The sequence below is a fragment of the Protopterus annectens genome, chromosome 4.part1 (genome assembly GCF_019279795.1).
Source record: "Protopterus annectens isolate FY-2018-M chromosome 4.part1, PAN1.0, whole genome shotgun sequence".
In the NCBI taxonomy this organism is placed as follows: domain Eukaryota; kingdom Metazoa; phylum Chordata; order Ceratodontiformes; family Protopteridae; genus Protopterus; species Protopterus annectens.
In genome coordinates this window covers 507,612,733-507,631,232 of record NC_056734.1, presented here as the reverse complement: position 1 = coordinate 507,631,232, position 18,500 = coordinate 507,612,733, and the positions used below count along the sequence as shown (strand labels likewise).

Here is an 18,500-nt window from a genome sequence, read left to right as displayed (position 1 = left end):
TATGTAGACATGCTTGGCTCAAAGAGCAACATTACCAAATCATGTCAAAGCAAAGTTATTAGATGCACCACTTCAAAAAGATGTATTGTTCAGTGTTAAAGCTGAGGAGGTACTAAAGAAAATGGAGGAAAAAGCGAAATCTATGCAAACAGTTAAAGATTTCTTGCAGGTGCAACCTCCACGCTTCAGCAGAAACTGGCCTTCAAAAAATTGGTCCTTTCCAGCCACGGACAGACCTCAAAGGGGCAGATACAGACGCCCAAGGGGTAGTGGACAACCTCAAGGATCTTACAGAGCTAGACAGTGGCAAGCAGCAACCCCAAGGGGTGGAGAAGATAGACCACAGTCATTTAGAAAACAGACACAATGACTTCCCCCTATGCCTGCCAAACAAAGCTATAATGGCAGCACCTTTGGGTGGAAAACTGGCATTATTTTCAAAAAACTGGCACATTGTTACAAAAGACAAATGGATTCTGGACATTATAGACAGAGGCTTACAGGTTCCACTTTCACACCCTTCCAAAAATGAGAGGCTTGCCAAACCTGCCACAAAATCAATAGGCAGAGGCACAAAGGCAAATTTCCGCTGTCATGGATATGAAAGCAATTCAAGAGATACCTGCAAAAGAACAAGGTCAAGGCTTTTATTCCAGACAATTTCTGGTACCAAGGAAAGACAAAGATTGGAGACCCATCTTAGACCTATCCATCCTAAACACATATCTACAGGTACCAAAATTCAAGATGCTCACTTTACAGCAGCTTCTTCCCGTGCTGGGCAAGGAGTCTTGGCTGGTAACGTTGGACCTCAAGGAGGCATACCTGCATATCCCTGTCAGACAAGATTGCAGAAGATACCTCAGATTTCTTGCAGGTTCAACCCATTACAAATTATCTGCATTGCCCTTTGGCTTATCTACTGCGCCCAGAGTGTTTACGAAATGCCTGGCATCAGTAATTGCCTTCTGCGGACAACAAGGAATACAAATCTACCCATATCTGTACGACTGCCTGATCCAAGCGGACAGCAAGGACATTCTATTGCAGCATCTGGCGTTTGTAATAAAACTGTTAAACTACCTGGGATACACAGTGAACAAAAAGAAATCAAAACTAATACCTTCTCAACAGATAATTTTCCTGGGTGCCAGTTTAAATACAACCACCCAGATGGCCTACCTCACGCCAGACAAACAAGGGCAACTGTCTCAATACTTCAACAAAATGGCAACTTTAACCAGACTAACTGCAAGGAAAGTCCTGCAGGCTCTGGGATTCATGGCATCTTGCATCCTACTGATACCATGTGCAAAGCTGCATATGAGGACACTACAATGGTACCTAAAAAACTTATGGTCTCAACACAGCCACAGCTTGGAAACAATTATACCACTCATTCCATGCCTTCAAAAGGAATTTTTGTGGTGGGCTCAAGCATGCCAAAGAAACACAGGTCTCCCTTTCTGTTTACCTCAAGCAACTCAGATCATCACAACGGATGCCTCAGACTACGCCTGGGGAGCACACATGGCAGATCAGTGCATTCAGGGAAAATGGTCCCAAAAAGAGAAGCACCTACACATCAACCAAAAGGAGATGCTAGCCGTGCAAAATGCTCTTATGACCTTCAAGGACTTACTGCATCCAGGCCAGCTATTGATAAGGACAGACAACACCAGTCATGTGGTACATAAACAAACAGGGGGGAACTCATTCATACCCCCTGTGCAGGCAAGCCATGACCCTGTGGAACACAGCTCTGGAATTACAAATTCAACTACAGGCACAATTCCTGCCAGGCAAGGAAAACACACTGGCAGACAACTTAAGCAGAAACATGACAGACCCACACGAATGGAAGTTGCATCCTCAGGTCTTCTCAAAGATAACTCAAGCATGGGGACAGCCAGACATAGATCTATTTGCTACCCACAGAAATTACCAGTTGAAAAATTCTGTTCAAGGACCTATCATCCACAGGCCTGGAAAGTGGACGCACTCTCCTTCAATTAGACAACATTGACAGTCTATGCCTTCCCGCCTCTTCCTCTACTGACCAAAGTTCTATTAAAAGCCAGAGCAGAGAGGCCACAAATGATTCTCATTGCTCCAGACTGGCCACGACAGCACTGGTATCCTCTCCTAAAGAGCCTGTCACACTCACCACCATGGATCCTACCTCTAGTTCCTCTTCTGCTGTCCCAGCACAACTACAAAACCCTTCACAGCCAGCTCAAAACCTTAAATATAGCTGCATGGAGAATACCTTAATTTCCCAACAGACTCTCCTCTCCAAGGAGGTTCAGGATGTCATCTTGGAGGCCAGAAGACCCTCTACTAGAAAAACCTACTCCGCCAAATGGAAACGTTTTTGTTCCTGGAATCAAGAAAAGGGCCAGAATCCTTGGGTAATAAATATACCTCAAATTTTGCAGTACCTAGCTGAAATGTTAAACAGTGGCCTTTCCTTCTCCTCCATCAAGATCCACGCTTCAGCCATTTCTGCACAATACAATACAGATCCTCCTTTATTCTCACATCCTCTATTAAGGCAGTTCCTCAGAGGGGCAAAAATATAAAACCCCCACGGAAACCACCAGTCCCAGCTTGGGACCTTAACTTTGTACTGGAAAAGCTGACCCTGCCTCCCTTTGAGCCGGCTTCTTCAACAGAGCTACAATACTTGTCATGGAAAACAGCCTTCCTTCTGGCTGTTACCTCAGCACGCAGGGTTTTGGAGCTACAGGCCGTCATGGCTGTGCAACCATTCATCATTTTCCATCAGGACAGAGTTTCCTTAAGAACCAACCCTACCTTCATGCCAAAGGTAGTATCCAGTGTAGCTTTGAATCAGACTATTCGTTTGCCTACCTTTTATCCAAATCCACAGAACAAAGGAGAAAGACTACTACATTCCTTGGACATTCACAGACAACTTCATTATTACTTGGACAGAACAAAGTCATTCAGGAAATCTGAGCAGCTCTTTGTGTCCTATGCTACAGGTGCTCAAGGAAAGGCTATTTCCAAACAGACAATTTCAAAATGGATAGCCCACTGCATACGCTTTTGTTATTCATTTCATGGGAAATCTGTGCCTGTATACATCAGATCCCACTCCACGAGGGCTACAGCTACCTCTACAGCTTTCCTCAGGGGGGGTCCCTACCAAGGACATTTTGGAAGCAGCTACTTGGAGTTCAGTGCACACTTTCTCCAAGCACTACCACCTTCCCCTATACTCTAAATCTAGAGTGGGCTTTGCCACAGCAGTCCTGCAGGGCATCCTAGCCCCTCCTAGTTCCGCTTAGAACCTACCACCCTTACTTAGCTTTGGGATTCTACCCATCTGTAATGACTGCAGCTGTATGCACGATGAACATAGTACAGTTTTGTACCCACCATAAATGTAGATGTTCGAGTGCTCATACAGCTGCAGTCCAGGTTACCCTTCCTCCATCCCCTCTTAGGACAGGCCTTATGACAAACGCCTTTATCATACTACCTATGTGGGGTATTCTTTTATGGTGTATTTGCTTGCAACTACTGTTTTTGATTTATCTATATTGCATGTTTTCATAATATAATGTTATGCCTTCCTCCTGGGGGCACCTGACATCTGGGGCAAGAAAAACTGAAGAAAATGGCGTCGGCTGCCTCTTTTATACCCCTGCCGCACTGGCGTCAGGGAAGAAGTGACAACCGACGCTGGACCAAGACTTTGGAATTCGGCCGACCGAGGACCCGCCTGACGGCAGGATAACCCATCTGTAATGACTGCAGCTGTATGACCACTCGAACATCTACATTTATGGTAGGTACAAAACTGTACTTTCCTTCCCCTACTTCAAGAGTTCTGCAGAAGATTGAGCTGGACTCCCCAAAAATCTTGCTAGTGACTCACTTTTGGCCAAAACAGCATTGGTTCCCCTTCTTAATGCATCTGGTCAGGGGCAGTCACCACAAGTTACCTCACTGGTTGGACCTCCTCATACAGAACAAGGGTCTCTCATCCATCCTCACTTGTCCACTCTTCAACTGACACTGTGGGTGATATGGTTTTGATCCCTTTCAGGTAGTTCTTTTCTGAGGATGTGCTCAGGGTTTACAGTAAGCAAGAAAACCTGCAACCTGGGAAGAGGTTTTCTGTCTGGTGCCATGCTCATAACCAGGACCATTTTCACTGGGGTTTTTTTCTGGTTTTCTCCTATTTGTGTGAGTTGCCCCAGTCTGGCTTGGCCTAATCTTTCTTAAAGGCCCATTTGTCTACTGTTTCTGCCTGTCTGCCCTTGAATCCTCCTTTGGCTTTTCACTTTGAAGTCAGATACTTTCTTAAAGGTGTCCAGCATCTTAGCCCCCCCAAGGAAGCCTATTCAGCGTCCTCTTTAGGACCTTCATTTTGTTATAGAAAAACTGACTCTAGCTCCTTTTGAGCCTGCAAGTTCAGCTTCTCTGCAACGTTGTACCTAGAAGTCTTATTGTTTGCTCTTACTTCTGGTCAGAGGGTTTCTGAGCTTCAGGCCATTATTCTGAGCTTCAGGCCATTATGGACATCCTTCCTTTTTAGATTTTTATTAGAGACAGTATGTCCTTTCATACTGCTTTTATGCCCAAAGTTGTTAATGAGTTTTCTTTTAAATCAGGCAGTACAACTCCCTTCCTTTTTTCCTTCTCAGTCTGCTAGTGAAAGGGTCCTCCATACCTTGGATTTGCACAGACAACTCATGTATTATTTGGATAAAATTAAGGCCATTCATAAGTTTGACCAGATTTTTGTTTGTTTTCTTTCCAGGATATTAGGTTTGGCTGTTTCTAAGCAAACCATCTTCTTTACTAAGCATTATACATTGGATATGGTTTCTAGGGCCACAACAGGTTTTTCTAGAGCCATTCTGCATGGGTTTATTGAGGCTTCTTGAGGTTTTTTTTATTATTATTCCTAAGGTGCAGAATACTGCAGCAGTGCTATAGAAGGAAATAGTACAATTGTGCAAAATCTTACTGTGAAGATAGGTGAAGGCTGCCAGCCTAGCTAGATATAATTTTGTAGAAACTTCTGTCATTTGTAAATATTAATATAAGCCACAGGCTTGTTCTCTTAAGTGGGAAAAATGGTGTTAAATGTGGAACTGCAAAAATGTAACACTGCACTCTGCTGTAACAAAGCTGACAAGTCAATTATTTGATGTCAAAACTCTGAGTCGATATGTCTAGATAAAGGCATTTTGCCTATTGTTTTGAGGCCGGAGTTAATGGCTAGAATTTGCATGTATAATTTCTTTTATTGCTCTGATTCCTGACCAGCTGCAAGATCAAAGGGATTATTAATCTCTGAGAGTATGTTAGCCTGGGAACCAGAAAGAAATGATGCAATCTGAAATGAATCAGTGGTACCGTGTTATCAATTTAAGGACAGAAAGAATGAGAGCATTAGAGCATTTGTCTTGAGAACGTCCAACTCACCACTCTGCCTGTGTCTATATGTAAGTAGGATTTTAGAACTGTGTTTTCTCTTAGATATAGCTAAGAAATAGGAAGATTAGACTAGTTTGTTTTTCTGTGATGTCAGAACTTTTCTACAGTATTATTTTTAAGTATTTCTTTGTGATCTCTGAACTCTTGACCAGCACTGTGTAGTAAGAAGTATTGTCTTGTGTTTTTTATTTATTATTAAATATTTTTAAACCTTTCAACTGTGGCTGTTTTGTGTAGAGATAATTTAAGCTCTAAGAGTACATTGCATGTATATAGTGATACTGTACCAAGTCACTCCAAATAAGTCTTGACTGATCAGTTGCACTTACCATTTGGATAATAATATTGCGCAGCATAATTCGATACCCTTTCATAAAGGTCTTTGAGTAGCTGATAAATATTAGCTGGGTGGTGGCGTGATTTCTACCGTATACTCTGGGTAGAAGGGGCACAGCTGTTGAACCTGTGCCAGCCTTCCCCAGGAGTGTCTGTGTGGTTGTATAAACTCTTATCTCAAAGTGTGTGTGTGTCAGCTACTTGGGCAGGGACACAAAGCACTGGTTGGACAGATAGGGTGCTGGAGGTTTTAACTTGCCCACTAGGCTGAGATCTGGACCCTATAGCTGTGCCAATTGGGGAGTCTTATTGGGGACCTGGAGAGAAAGGGAGAAACCAGCCCCAGACTGACTGTGATCTCTGTGTGCTCTTAAGGGAAATTGTACTTTACTGTGTTTGTATTTGTTATCCTTTCCCTATATGGATGCCCCTCACTGGTGTTAGTGGTGAGGATTGAGGCTCCATGATTGCTGGGCCAGTGCATGGATGTCACACATACCATAACTGTAGATGTTCTTTTCTTCACTGTTGCAGTACTTAGTCCCTCCCTCCAGTGCCCTTTTCTTTTGGAATGTTTTTGATTCCCTCCTGGCTGAGGGTCTCTTTTACATCTGCATTTACTCCTTCTAGATGGGCATAGCCTCCTTTTTGGACAATATTCTCTTATGGGGCAATTCAGTTCTGAGTAACTGTGTCCATATGTCACCTTTATACTGTATGAGGCGCATGCATATGACTTATGGTACATACAACATCTAAAGGCATTGGTACACTGGCCGGACATTGAGCTACCGTTAGCAGGTGATCCCTAAATTGAAGAATACTGCAGTAGTGAAGAGGAGGACATGACGGTTTTCCCCCTCTCCTGCGTAGCTAGCAGGTGCATACACAAATGAACTTTCAATGGCTTCTGACCCAGCTACAGTGGATATAGAAACTGTTAATACCCCTGTTAAAATACCAGGTTTTTGTGTTATAAAAAATGAGACCACAATAAATTATTTCAAACTTTTCCCTCCTTTAATGTGACCTACAACCTGTACAATTCAATTGAAAAAGAAATCTGTTAGGGGAAAATATAAAAAATAAAAAAATGTACAATAAGCTGGTTGCATAAGTATGCACAACCTTAAATTAATACTTTGTTGAAGTACGTTTTGATTTAATTGCAGCATTCAGTCTCCTTGGGTACACACTTGCCATCAATTAAAGAGACTCTGATTAATCCCCCAAAAGGTTCAGCTGTCCTAGTATGATTTTCCTGACATTTACTCAGTTGCCTGCTACAGCAAAAGCCATTGTTCTCAGAGAGCTTACAAAGCATCAGAGGGATCTCATTGTTGAAAGGTATCAGTCAGGAGAAGGGTACAAAAAATTTCCACTGCATTGGATGCACCATGGAACACAGTGAAGACAAGTCATTAAAAAGTGAAGAAAATATGGGACAACAGTGATGTTGCAAAGAACTGGACGTCCCTCCAAAATTGATGAAAAGTCGAGACAAAAACTGGTCAGGGAGGCTCCCAAGAGACCTACAGCAACACTGAAGGAGCTGCAGGAATTTCTGGCAAGTACTGGTTGTGTACTACATGACAACAATCTCCAGTATTCTCCATATGTCTGGACTATGGGGTAGGGTTGCAAGACAGAAGCCTTTTCTTACACAGAAAAACATCCAGACCCAGCTAAAATTTGCAAAATAATATATCAAGTCTTCCAAAAGCATGTGGGAAAATGTATTATGGTTTGGAGAGACCAAGGTTGAACTTTTTGCCAAAAATTCCAAAAGGAATGTTTGGCACAAAAACAACACTTTACATCGCCAAAAGAACACCATCCCCGCGGTGAAGCATGGTAGTGGCAGTATCTTGCTTTGGGGTTACTTTTCTTCAGCTGGACCTGGGGCTTTAGTCAAGGTGGAGGAAATTATGAACATTTCCAAATACCAGTCACTTTTGGCCCAAAACCTTCAGGCATCTGCTAGAAAGATGAAGAGGAATTTCACCTTTCAACATAATGATCCCAAGCATACATCCAAATCAACAAAAGAATAGCTTTACCAGAAGAAAATTAAAGTTTTGGAATGGCCCAGCCAGAGCCCAGACCTAAATCCAATAGAAAATCTGTAGGGTAACCTGAAGAGGGCTGTGCACAAGAGATGCTCTTGAAATCTGACTGATAGACTCCTACCCAAGAAGACTGAATGCTGTAATTAAATCAAAAGGTGCTTCAACAAAATATTAGTTTAAGGGTGTGCACACTTATGCAACCAGCTTATTGTACGTTTTTTATTTTTTTTTTATATTTTTCCCCTAACATATTTCTTTTTTTTTCAATTGAATTGTACAAGTTATAGGTCATATTAAAGGTGGGAAAAGTTTTGAAATTATTTATTTTGGTATCATTTTTTTTATATCACAAAAACCTGGCATTTTAACGGGGGGGTGTACACTTTTTATATCTACTGTAAATTAAAGGGTCTATATTAGATCAGCGAACGCTGATTGATCGACCTTATGTAAGCGAAAGCTTACAATCTCGAACTGTCAGATCAACGATTTTTTTCCTAGGGAAAAAAAATCGCTGATCCAGAACACATACACACAACACAAGCGCATCAAACAAACAGAAATCCACACACATACACCTAAAATCTGATACCTAACCCTACACTAAACTATGAACACACCACTAACTATCCACTTACCTTAACCCAAACCCTAACTTTAAGGTCTGTCACTTTCGCACACTCACCTCACCCACTCCCTAACCCTAACTCACCTAAATCCGCCCTAACCCTCATGTCCACACAATCGCATACATACCTAACCTGAGCCCTAACCCTAACTCACCTAACCCACCCTAACACTCACATCCACACAATCGCACACTTACCTGAATCCGACCCGTAACTTTCCACCACAGCACTGAAAATACCGAAGCAACAGAAACGGACAACCAAATTCTTTCCCTAGGAAAAAATTTGAGTTTCTGTTGCTTCGATATTTTTAACTTTCGCTAAAATAAGGTTGATCAATCAGCGTTCGCTTGTTTAAGCATTCGGTGATCTAATATAGACCAAAATTAAACAGAATAAATGCCTTTATATAGTTATCTTTTTCAAAAAATGGAGCCTGTATGAAAATGTCATACTCTTGCCCAAATACTATCCAATTCTCTGCAATAATAATATTGTAAAACACAAGTGCACTGGGTTTTTGAAATCTGTCTGCCATGCCCACAAATTATGCACAAACACACTGAAAATATGGCTGTTGTATTTATGTATGAACAAGCACACACAGTAGCTTGTTATAACATTCAAATGCACAATAAACTCTTCGAAATACTGTACTTTGCGAAATATGCAGTGAAGTGGCTGTATTTTGTGAAGTAACTTTACTGCAATACTGCGCAAATATGTGAACACTTTATACACTTCTGATAACTTGGATATCTTTAAACAGTATGAAAAGTACATGCTTGGCGAAAATCCAGTCATTTTCTCTTATTTGTTTTATGCAATTCAGACTTTATTTCAAACATTTTCCATAGTAATTTGAATATTTTTATCAATATCGGACATATCAGTTTATTCGGATATCGTTTAGAGTGTTCTGTATGAATCGTTTCATATTTTGCGAATAAGAAATTATTTGAGCAAGTTTAACATCTGAAATTCGTTTAATTATATGTGCAGTAGGGATGATCCAGTCCTGTGTATTCCTCCAATACCAACCGGGTGCCTCTCGGACTCAAATTGAAGAAACTGGAGCTCTTTCTGGCAATGAGTCATTTTAGCCATGCCTTCTTTAACACCATGCCTCTACTGACACCATGTCGCTCATCCATCTCTAACATAGGTGACAAGCAAGTGGGGTATTTTGTTTAGATGCTTTACTACATAGAAACACATCAGGATGGATAGCAGAAGCATAAAATATAAACAAACTGATTAACATACAAACCTTACAGACATACATGCTTACATTTCAACAGCTTACTACAGAATGGCAGTCAGGCTCGCACATGCTGAGTACTTATACAGTTGTGCAAGCCCTTGGATAGCTTCTTAAAGGTATATACACAAACTGAGTTATAGTTACTATAAACACAATTTTACTGGCATTTGAATTTGATAGCCTAGCATGTTGCAAGGCAGTCCTTTTCTGTTAGTATAATATAATTTTTCTACATGGTGAGGAGTGCAGCACATATGCACAATATCTGTACTGAGTTGTCATTTTATCCAAAGGAAATATATTTATTTCTCTGGAAGAGGACTTTTTATGACTGGAAATAAGCCATAACCCAAATGTCCTGTCCTTGAGAGGGTATTGTTGGGGTCAAATGCATCAGTGAGTTATGTCTATTTTTACTTGACTAAGGGTAGAATGGCAGTCTCAGGCACATTTTGTATCTGTGTATATAGGTAACATTTTTTGAAGTTTAATAAAAACCTCAAAAGGGAACTTACATATGGCCTTTTTATATAGGTACCAAATGCAGGGTTTTACAGGCATATGATGTTGATGATCTAAATTTTACACAATACCCTTTCTTGCTCATTAAGGGTGGGTGCATAAATTCTTTTCAGAGCTGGGAATGCAAAAGTTGTCCACATTTTATATTGGTACTAAGCATCACATCAGAAGTAAAATTTTATATATATTTTCAAAGAAAAGAGAACTTTTCTATCCTAGTGAATTACTAGGTTTACAGTCCAAGGGGACCTTTGAAGTGTCTAGCTCAAATTCCAGTTGTCCCCAAGCACTGTCTGGTGAAGTGACTTGCTCACACATCCGGCAAATGAGTTCTGAGGGAATCAACTCCTGTACCATAGGAACTACAATCTTAAATCACTGCAGTAACTGATTTACGTTTGTTTCCCTCCAAAATTTAGAGTTGTACAGTGACATACATTAGACCAACTATGTGATTCCTATAGCTGAGAGTCATGATGTTTTCTTCTGAGAAATGTACTAGAAAATATCAGAGATTTAGTTTTGTTTTACTAGATACCACCAGTAAAATGCATGGACATTTGGCCACTTTTTTTTCATGTTTTTATTCTTAACAAATGTATACAGATTTTTTACATTTCCTGTCTGATAGTCTATTTATATGTAGGAGTCGCCTCATACTGTGTTCCTTTGAAATCTTAACTAAAATATTACTTATTAGGAGCATGTTATATAAGGGCAAGTATGCAGGTTTTATCCTGAAAAGATTATAAGAACATGAAACCTTTCTTCCTAATAGTAATAGGACATTAGTCGAACCATATACTCAGATACACACAAACATCTTTATATGGATTTTAAAAATATACATTCAAAGTGAAAGGTCAAAAATTGTTCTTACAACTCTTACAAACTAAATATTTCTGTTGTTTAAAAAGCTTGTTTCCTAATCAATTAAGAATTTATTAATAATTTCCTATTGCCTACACAAATGAATGTGTGATATCTTTTGATACTCAGGAAATGTTAGAATTTAAGACGGGTAACCTGTTATATTGCAATCAATTTTTCTCAGCTAATAAAATAAGTTCTGCAGACTATTTTATCAGCAGATATAATTTGCAAAATTGCAATTGGCTGGACATCCAAACTTGTAAGGATTTTATACATACTAAGTTCATACCCTCATTAGAGGCATGCCAGTAAGAGTAACTTAAAAATCTTGGATTTTATCTGAACAGTTATTAATAGCTCACCCAAGAACACTTCATACATATGTGTTATTTATAAAATTCTCAAAAACTCTTTTAACAAAATAGATGTTTCTTTTTGGAGTTATTCAAGTGAAGTTAAGTATTTTCAGTAAAAGATAAAATGTTTGTTTACAGTCAGTGAGGGAATCCACATTTTCCCTGTTCTGGCATGTATACCCACGGAATTTTTTACATAGATGTTGTTTCACCCCACATAGACTAGCAGTAATGTACAAAAAGATGAAATTAAATGCTGGGGATGTGGACACCCTGATGTTGACTGGATACATATGGTTGTTAATTGCAAAATAGTTTCCCCATTTCTGTTAGACTTTAAATATATTTGTAAAGCTATGTGGAATGACAACTGTATAATTTCTGACTTCCTTATCGTTTACAATGTTCCTTGAGTCATTCCTAAAAAACACATTTTTTACTATGGTCTATCCACTCTATAGCAAGGAAGGTTATTACTAACAAGTGGAAATCCCAATCTACTCCTGTCTTTAAAGCTGAGTTTATTCATCTTGTGAAATACCTTTGTAAGAATGAGATTGCTACTGTAAAAGCAAGGACTAACAACATAACTCAGCATTTAATTGCATGGACAAAATTGTCTAATCTGTTAGAGAAATATTAAGTGCTGTCCTATGGACATTGTATATAGGTTATTTTTTTCTTGTAACTGTACTGTTAAGTCATTGTGTTATAAAATGAATAAAAACATTTTGAAAAAAAATATCTGGGAGCAGTCTGAAAATATTAGCAGTTTGTAGGCATTATTATCTTTAGTTGAGTGGTTATCAGGATCTGACAAACTGCAAAATATAATTAAAAAGGGATAGTCATCAGATCTCTTTATAGTAACAAAAATATGAAAGCCTTCCAAGTATATTGTTTTTGTGACTTGAAATCTAGAAAGAATATATATTTCTACTTAGAAATGAGATTTGATATAAAAATAACATTATAATGTTGATATTCGTTCATTAAAATTCAAGATGAAGCTGCCCTTTTGAAGCTAGGAGACCAGTCAACTAATTGTGTCTCATTGTCATTTTCTGTTAGTTCATAGGTTGATACTAGGCTATCTGCCCTAGGGCGTTTATAAGCCTAGACAGAGTGTGTTTGGCTATCGCCACCCTTTTATATTAATTGACTGTGCCTCTGTATAGTAGGTCACAGAAGATAGCCCTTTTGAGGTTAGTTTACTGTGCCTCTGTCTAATAGGGACACAGAAGAGATCTCAGGGGTAAACCTACGATCTCCCATCCACTCGTCAAGATTTCTCTTGAAGAGGGTCATTGAGGGACTCTGCCTAATATGGATTGGGATTTTGTTCCAGAGTGACGGGAGCCTCTGAGATATGAATCTGTCCCTCCAGCATGTCCTATTTATTTCTGTGCTGAGGTTTAAGTCCCTGGAGCGTGTAGCTCTAAGGGATTTGGATTTCCTGAGGTGGAGCATGTCCATTAATTCTGGGTTGGACATGGCTTTATACGTCAGGCACAGATCGCCTCTGAGTAGGCGGTAAGCGACTGAGTAGAGCTGGAGTTTCTTTACCCTAACTGCGTAGGGCATCTGTTGGAGTCCCTTGATCCTCTTGGTGAGGTACTTTTGGGGTCTTTCCAGTTGCTGCAGGTGTCAGGTAAGATACATTCCAAATGGGGCATTGTATTCAATTATGGGCCTGATGAGTAGAGGGGCACAATGACCTCTCTTGATCTAGATGCGAACCCTTTCGTGGTGAGGTGGACTATATAGAAGGTCTTTCTAACAACTTTGGCAACGTGATTGTCAAAGGAGAGATTGCAGTTTACTTGGGTCCCCAAATCCCTAATTACTTCTTCCATACTTAATGGATTACCACCTATGTGGTAATTTGTGGGCACTTTGTTTTTCCCAAAGGGGATGACTATGCACTTTTTGGCATTTAGCTTTAGGCCATGGCTCTGGCACCAGTTATCCATCTCTGTGAGACCCTTTTGGAGGATTCTTGTGTCAGTCGGTGAGTCGATTATGGCACCCAGTTTGCAGTCATCTGCGAACTTGGTCAGCCATAGTCCTCCCATGTTAGCCTGTACCTCAGAGAAATATATACCGAACAAGAGAGGTCCCAGGACTGAGCCTTGTGGCACGCCACTTGTAACTGGTTTAGAGTCTGACATGGCACCTGCAATTCTGACCATGTGGGTTCTATCCCTGAGCCAGTTTGCAACCCATCTTGTGACACAGGGGTTGATATTTAAGCTGGTGAGCTTATTTATGATGCCCGAGTAGGGTATTGTGTCGAAGGCTTTTGCGAGGTCCAGGTAGACTATGTGGACTACCTTCCCTTCATCTATGGCCTTGGTGACTGTTTCAAAGAAGTCGACCAGGTTCACGAGGCAAGATCTGCCCTTACCAAAGCCGAATTGGGTAGGATCCAGTGTTCGGAGGTTCCCAGTGTCTTTGTTTATGAGTTTCATGATGATACGCTCCATAGCTTTGCAGACCAGGCTAGTCAGGCTTATAGGGAGATAGTTTCCGGGGTCCGTTGTGGCACCACCTTTGTGGAGTGGGACCACTGTTGCTGTACGCCATTCCTTGGGTACATATCCTGTAGTAAGGCTGAGATTGAACAGTGACTTTATGTGAGAGTTCAGTTCTTCTTGGAGTTCGTATAAGACGCAGCCCGGGACACCGTCCGGTCCCATTGATGCTGTGTTTTTTGCTTTGGAGAGGGCAGCTCTCACCTGTGCATCTGTGATGTCAGGGAGGCTAAACTCTGTTGGGATAGACATTTGCTCTTTTGGGGGGGAAGGGGGGAGAAGTTTGCACTGAACCTGTCTGCCAGGATGTTGGCAATGTCTATGGGTTCAGTGTATTTTTTGTCATTTTGAACTAACTCAGAGCATATCTGGGAGTTGCCACCTGACATAACTAAAGAAGGACTTGTGATTATCTTTAGCATATTGTGCAATTTTTCTTTCGAAGCTGGCCTTAGATGATTTTATGAGGGATCGTAGTTTCTTGCTGGTACTGATTAGAGATGCCTTCCCTTTTTGGGATTTTGCTCTATCATGTAGTAGCTTCCTCCTTCTGTTGTATAGCTTATTTATGGCTGGGGTCCACCAGACAGGTCTCCTGCCTTTGTAGGAATGAGTCTTGGTTTTATTTGGGATAGCATGATCCATGCATTCATGTAGTTGTCCATAGAAAGCGTTTGTAAAGGATTCTGCGGTTTGGGCCGTATTTTCCACTGGCCCGGGGGCTTTGAAGGATTCCACCTCAGTTTTGAGAAGTGTGAAGTTTGCTTTTGAGAAGTTCTTCACCGTGGTTTCCTTGGCTGGGGGTGGGGATGGGATATGGATGTCCAGTGAGATTAATTTATGGTCAGATCTTACCAATGAGGGGTATATCTCTGGTATGGAACAGAGAGTCCCCATGTTGATGATGATCAGGTCCAATATGTTTTCCCTTCTTGTGGGAGTGGTGACCAGTTGTTCCATAGCATTTGAGTTTATAAATTCTAGGAACCCATTGGGCGAGGGTGTTGGGGCTTGAGTAGTGCTCCCAGTCTATGTTTGGGTAGTTGAAGTCACCCAATACAATGGTGTTTGGAGAGACCTTCATATTCTCCAGTGTTCTCAGGAAAGCCGAGTGAGGTTCCTGAGTTTGGGAGGGTGGTCTGTAGCAGGCTACAAACTGAAAGGCAGTTTTACCCACTGTTAGTTGCACATGGATGGTCTCCGATGCTTCATGCAGTGTCACTAACCTGGAAGTGTGGGTATCTTTGATGAATACGGATACTACCCCTCCTTTTGTGGTTCGGTCCGAGTTTTGGCACCGAAAAGCATGGTATGAGGTATAACCTGGTAGTGCTGGGGTGTTCTCGGGAGCCTTGAACCAGGTTTCTGTTACTGCACAGATATCGATATTCTCCATATTGATGAGAGCCTCGAGTAAGTGCATCTTGAGGTTTAGACTTCTGGTGTTGAGCAGCATTACCCTTAGTTTCTTTTTCTTTGTGTTGTCTATGGAGGTGGGTTTGTCTTTTGAGCCTTGCCTAAAAAAGGCACTATGGGGGTGGCAAGAGCCTTAGCCAGTATTCGAAAGCCCAGGGGTGACAGGTGCAAGCTGTCCCTAGCGAAGCAACGTGGCTTGTTGAGCATGTCATCCCAGGCTGACAGACACTGGATCCCCTTTGAATGACACCAATACTTTAGCCAATTGTTAAAATTGATAATTTTGTCTTTATACTGTGGCATCATTCTTGGTGAGGGTAAGATGCTACTCAAGATCAGGGTCATACCAGCCTGGGCTACATGATCAGAGAGCTCCTCTATGTCTCTTTTCATGTAGTCCAGGGAGGTACATCTCAGGTCATTCACACCAGCATGGACAATGACGGAATCATATTTGTACTTGCTTTGCATGACCTGAGTGCTTGTGTTATGTGGCGGATCCTGGCACCTGATAGACAGCTTATAGTGACCTTCTCCTTGTTCAGCCTGGTGAGTGGGACGTCAGTGTGTCTGACAATAGAGTCACCTATTACAAGTGTATTAGGTGTGTTGTTTAGCCTTAAGGGCTGTGACTGTGTGACACACTGACTTTGTGAACTATGTGATACGTGGGTATTGTTGTGGGGTAGCAGTTGCTTGGATGTCTGCTTTGGAGGTCTCTGCTGCTTGAGCAGATTTTTATTTAGAGCCTTCGAGTATGTTTTTGTGTGTTTATGTGTTTGGTTTTCTGTTGCAATAGGTCTATGTGAGACTGGATTTGTGGTATGTGTGGTTACCTTCTCCTCCTGACTGACTGCGCCAGTATTGGGTTGAGAGAGCTCAGCCTCCAGTTTGGCTATATAGTTGCATCTCTCACATATATTTGAGCTTGTTGGGAGGAGGAGAGGGTGGTCTGTGTACATAAGGCAGTTGTAACATTGCTTCAAGATTCCCAGATTCACCAGCTGGACTGGAGAGTAAACTCGAAACTGACTTTTGGACATGCCAGAATAGTATAAGGAACTACTTTTTGACTGATCAAAAAGGATCAATAGGGAGCCAAGTACTTAAAGGGAGTATAAGAGGGTGTAGTGCTTTAGTTTATTAGTGCTTACTTATGCGAGCAAGTGCAGGGCTTTAGAATGAAAATAGAGTGCTTACTTTGAGATTTAGAACAGTTCTAAGGGAAAAAGTGAAGAGCACACTTTGTGGAGCCGGGAATAGTTTAAACCCGTTTAAGAGGCGCTACCCGATGCTGCTATTAGTGTAATACATGAAAGCATTTTGGAGAGGCAGCAGTTTATATAAGGGAAACAAAAATAGCCACAGAGTCAATAGTCTTGAGACCATGTTGGATTTCAATTTATCATTGGGCAGAGTGGAAAAGGTCATCTTTTTTTTAAGGTCAAAAAACAGTTGCAACAAAAACAGCAACTACAGCAGAATGCCTGGGAGATTAATGTATAGTGCAAAAGTGTTGTTCTTAAAGAAGTGAAAGGAATACAACTCAAGAAAAGTACTCAAGGTAGGGTGGGGCTATATTAAGTATCTCAAAAATGCACTTCAGTGTGACAGTCATAAGAAAGTGGTCATATAAAAATACACAGAGAATTATGAATAGAATATTGTCTTAATCTGGGATCATAAAAAGCACAGAATCAAAATTGATATTTTTCTTCCGGCATCAGCATTATGCAAGTATTGCAGAATTTCCTTATTAAAGTTATTTATTTGCCAGTGTAGAATTAAATACTCTGTGGGCATGAATTTTTGTTTTCAGTATCTAATTAACAAATTCATTTTTCTCCCCCCCTCTCCCCAACAGGTTGGTATGGAGGCACCTGCAGGCAGGTCTCGTTTGGATGAATGTGTTGCTGCTATTCGGGCAAAAGTGTTGATTCAGGAATACAGTAACACCTCATGTGCACTCGACTGTCTTTGTTGTAAAGCCAGCCACAGCTGCACATGACTTTCTCACTGAACATTTTTGTGTGCTGTGTATTGAAGTTGCATACTGCCAAACTGCAATCCTAGCTTTCAGTTTTAGTGCAGTAGTATATGAAGTATATGCTCACAGATGACAGTCTGTGATACCACTGTAACTGTAATAAAATTATATTTTAATAAATATTGCAGTTTGAACTCTTGCATCATGTTGTTTATAGCTTAATCTAACTTTGTTGACTTGCTTTCCTTGAATTTTTTGCATTTTTAATCAAGTTGCTGTATTATGAAAACTTGGTAGGTTGAATTAAAATTGATTGCCATAGTATAAATATGTGAAGTGCCATTATAACAGAACTTAATTGTGATTGTTATATTTCTAATATTAAAATCCAGTAGTTCTTCTCCACACTGAAGCCACATGGAAGCTACAGATGTGCTGTATAACTGCAAGCATTAAGAATAAGAAAACTCAAGTCTGCACTTCAAACTTTCTTTAATGATGCTTAAAAATCAAAAATTAACTTGGAGGCTAAAACTGAAAAATTTAATTTCAGATAAAATAGAGAATACTATTCTTTCCTAACAACTATGGAATTGGAAAGTTGTCTTCAGCTGTGTAAGTGTAGAACATATTTTCTCACTTATATTTTGCCTGAACGTCATTGCTGTATTTTCACTTATTTCACCCAGTAAACTTCACTAATACTGTAATAGAGCAGTTTTCTTCACAAGACCAGCATTACATTCAGAATACTGTTAAAAGTTGTTCATTATACATAACGTGAGAAAGAAGGCTACCCTTGTACAAAAAAAAAGTAAAATACAGTTTGGTGACTGCAATAATTTTCACTCAGCTCAAGAGATCTCAAGAACTGAGAGATGGGTGGGACTCAGTGCGGACACTAGCTGGTAACAACTTTTATTTTTTACTAGCGGTAGTTGCATTATAAATAGGCCTTCTTTACTAAAGGTTCATATGTTTGGAATGCTTCCCACTCTCACATGTTGAGTAGTTGAATGCACATGATGATAATGTT

The 18,500-nt window shown here is 40.5% G+C and overlaps 1 protein-coding gene across 3 annotated transcripts in view; it reads left to right on the top strand.

Annotated features, from left to right (window-relative positions):
* LOC122800942 (probetacellulin-like) overlaps positions 1-17,658 on the top strand; it is a 717,852-nt gene extending 700,194 nt beyond the window's left edge. For all 3 annotated transcript variants that reach the window (XM_044070325.1, XM_044070324.1, XR_006364659.1), the window contains one exon: positions 17,342-17,658. The gene's annotated coding sequence lies outside the window, so the exon portion shown is untranslated. The remainder of the gene's footprint in view (positions 1-17,341) is intronic.
* The last annotated feature ends 842 nt before the right edge of the window (positions 17,659-18,500 follow it).